Here is a 3,832-nt window from a genome sequence, read left to right on the forward strand (position 1 = left end):
ATTTCTGATACAAAAAAAGCTACACATTGGGCTACTTATGATGTGCCAACCACGCGTATCGAAACTCGTTTTTTACGTTATAAGCCTTCAGAGTTGTCACTGTGCCACTAAAGGGGCCGACTTTATAGTGTAGCTAAATTACTTTGCAATGGTTTTTCAATCAATTAATATTTATTTTAAATAGTTCTATTGAGATTTTACTGACTTTTAATGAAAGGTGTCTATATTTTTTGTTATAAACATTGGAATCATGTAAGTTAACTTGTTTTTCATAAATATTGTTTGCTAAGTTACAAGAAATTATGTACTTTGGTTTATTTCATATTACTTACGGGCAAATGTTCACTAATTGCTTTATTTCCCATGCGTTTGTGAATTATCCTATACCGAAAGTACGACGTCAATACTTTTGTCTGCGACTATATAGTTGAATTATGTGTTAGAGTTGAGCATTATAATTTTTGTAGATCAACAAACATATCTTTTCACTGTATTAATAAAAATTATGTGCGTTTTTCCAGCGAGAACGACTTCTAAACAGCCTTTTAACGACGCAACTCAAACTATGATGTTTTGTTAACTTAGCTAGATAATATGAACATTACAGGGTTATTTTATGGCGATGGTGGCCTTGACTGTTGATCCGAAAGCATTTGTGGGTTATAGCAGTGCTTTTCACGATGTTGGAGATGTTTCTCGTAACACATGAAGTGATTAACAGCAGGTACCGTGTGACCAAGGACCCAATTGAATTTTGGAGGTATGTAAAACAACAACAACAAAAAAAACAAATATTTTTCTATTTCTACAGATGTCACCTGAGCAAGAACAAGGCTTAATGTTAAGATATGTTGTATAAACACAAAAAGTATTGCAGGAGCCGGGACAAGGTTTAATATTTGCGATATGTTGTACAAAATAGGAAGTGACGTATTTCCACAAATGTTGCATGAGCAAGGACAAGAACGAGATGTTGGGAATATGTTTAAAAAATAGAAAATGGCTGTCATATTTGTATAGGTATCGAATGAACAAGGACAAGTCTTAATGTTAGGAATATGTTTAAAAATAGAAAATGGCTGTCATATTTGTATAGGTATCGAATGAACAAGGACAAGTCTTAATGTTAGGATTATGTTTAAAAATGGAAAATGGCTGTCATATTTGTATAGGTATCGAATGAACAAGGACAAGACTTAATGTTGGGAATATGCTTAGAAAATGGAAAATGGCTGTCATATTTGTATAGGTATCGAATGAACAAGGACAAGACTTAATGTTGGGAATATGCTTAGAAAATAGAACATGGCTGTCATATTTGTATAGGTATCGAATGAACAAGGACAAGACTTAATGTTGGGAATATGTTTAAAAAATAGGAAGTTATTTTTGCACGTACCGCCTTAACCATGACTAGATTACCGACGGACTGCTTACACCATGACATCCGCGTGACGTTGCTTGGAAACTCGTGTTACCTTACAGGTTGCCTCCCAGTGGTACAGCGGTATGTCTGCGGACTTACAATGCTGAAATCTGGATTTCGATACCCGTTGTGGGCAGAGCACAGATAGCCCATTATGTAGCTTTGTGCTTAATTACAAATAATAATAATAAACCTTGCAGGCTAACTTCCCCTACCAACTCAGAAAATATCGTGCTTTTAATGGCTATTATACCAACATCGAAAATCAGACTTGGGGCAACTCTGTTACCCCTTATTGCCGATTTTGACTTCTGTCTAAGCTGACAGTAAATTGTTAGGGAAATTGTTACTACATTGCATGGAGTAACAATGAATCGCTCGACATAAAACACGAATCAATAATATCTGCAATTAACAGATTCGGACATCTTTGGAAACGATGAAGCCGGAATACTAAATCTTTTTCTCTGATATCTATATTTAAATAATTTAAATGGAATAGTTCAGTTACTTGTCTATGTTCTACAACAAACATATAAATCACTACAATTATAACTGAGCGGTACATTTTAAAGAAGGCGAAAAATTAAAACAGCCCAGCTAGACTGTTATTTAAGTTTACTAATGCTTTAACAAAATTGCTATATAAATCCTTAAGTTAAGTATTTTTAACAAAGTATTTATATAAAAGTTTTATGCAAAGAATTATTTGTATAATTTTGGCTAATATAATTTTCTAGCAAATACAAGGGACACCTATGACCGATAGCTTGAACCAAAACGGTATTAATTTTTAAAAACTTGAATTCCCCCCCCCCCCAGTGGCACAGCGGTATGTCTGCGGACTTATAATGCTAGAATTCGGATTTCGATACTCGTGGTGGGCAGAGTACAGATAGCCAATCGCGTTGCTTTGTGCTTAACTTCAAACAAACATCATAATAAAAGGCCACCTGATGGGACAGAGATAAGTCTACGGACTTACAACGCTAGAATCTGGGGTTGGATTCTGTAAGCTACCTTAGCACCTCAGGCATGTATACATAAGTACTTGATTTACCGATATTTCGATGTTTTTAGAATGTTACTTAACTCATTTATCCAATAGAATTAACCCTAGAAAAAGTCCTTTCACTATAAATAAAGCGCGTTATTTGGACGAAGATATGTGTATCTTTAATCAAACGTCAAATTTAAAAGTTTGAATAAAGCATATATATGATTAAACCTGACCGTACTGTTAGTTTGATGTAGTATATAACATATCATTATATAGAACAACATCTTTTAATAGTTTAGTTACCTGGCTGTACTATTGGTTTGATGTAGTATATAACATATTGTTAAGACAGCGGAAGTCACGTGACCCTAGTAACACGTCATGAACTTCTAGAAAAATACGGTATTCATGTATATAAGATCGGTAAGAAGTGACGGCAACAGTGTAAGGTAATTGAACTGCAGACAGAGAGAGACTGTTGAAATTAAGTGTATTGCAAAGTTGTATCCAGAAAGAATAAACCAATTTTATTTAAGAAAGGACTTGTGTCGGTAAAGTTTCATCGGAAAGAAATTATACGGGAAACAAACCAACGACCAGAGACGTAACAAACTGTGAAATCAAACTACAGCTTAGCAGATCTGATGGCAGCAATACAAGAGCAGGAAAAGAAACAAGAAGAACGAGAAAATAGAAAAGAAAAGAAACAAGAAGAACGAAAAACGAAACAAGAAGAGATATTACAGTAGCTGTTGGAGGAAAACGAAAATAAACAAAAAGAGAGACAACAGCATTTGCGAGAAAACATGCAACAGTGGCAGCTCGAACAGCAAAATAAACAAGTAGAGAGATTACAGCAGTTGTTGGAGGAAAAAGAAAAGAAACAAGAAGAGATATTACAGCAGTGGTTGGAGGAAAAATAAAATAAACAGGAAGAGAGACAAAAGCAGTTGCAAGAAAACCTGCAACAGTAGCAACTGGAACAGCAAAATAAACAAGAGAGATTACAGCAGTTGTTGGAGGAAAAAGAAAAGAAACAAGAAGAGAGATTACAACAGCTATTGGCGGAGAAAGAACATAAACAAGAAGTGAGACTACAGCAGTGGCAACTGGAACAAGAAAGGAAACAAACGGAAAACATTAGTAAATTTTAGAGCGAATTAAATACATTAAAGGATGATTTATTGTATTTTACAGAAGGAGGATACATTAACTATCGACTTAATCAGCCCAGACCCTGCAGCTAAACCCTAATGCAGACATCTTCAGTCCCGTTAGAAGTCACATCCCAGATATGAATGTCAGCAATAGGGGTGAACTAATACGAAGGAAGCCACATGAATTCGATGGGAAGGCACCCTGAGAAGCATATAGAGCACAATTTGATCTCCTGGCAGAAATGAATG

At 35.1% G+C, this 3,832-nt stretch overlaps 1 long non-coding RNA gene across 1 annotated transcript in view; it reads left to right on the plus strand.

The window, feature by feature from the left end:
- Positions 1 to 619: 619 nt before the first annotated feature.
- The window catches only part of LOC111088306, a 10,385-nt gene continuing 7,172 nt past the window's right edge, over positions 620 to 3,832 (plus strand). The window contains exon 1 of the long non-coding RNA XR_002612861.1: positions 620 to 760. This is a non-coding gene — a long non-coding RNA (uncharacterized LOC111088306). The remainder of the gene's footprint in view (positions 761 to 3,832) is intronic.

This window comes from Limulus polyphemus, unplaced genomic scaffold (genome assembly GCF_000517525.1).
Source record: "Limulus polyphemus unplaced genomic scaffold, Limulus_polyphemus-2.1.2 Scaffold3510, whole genome shotgun sequence".
In the NCBI taxonomy this organism is placed as follows: Eukaryota; Metazoa; Arthropoda; class Merostomata; order Xiphosura; family Limulidae; genus Limulus; species Limulus polyphemus.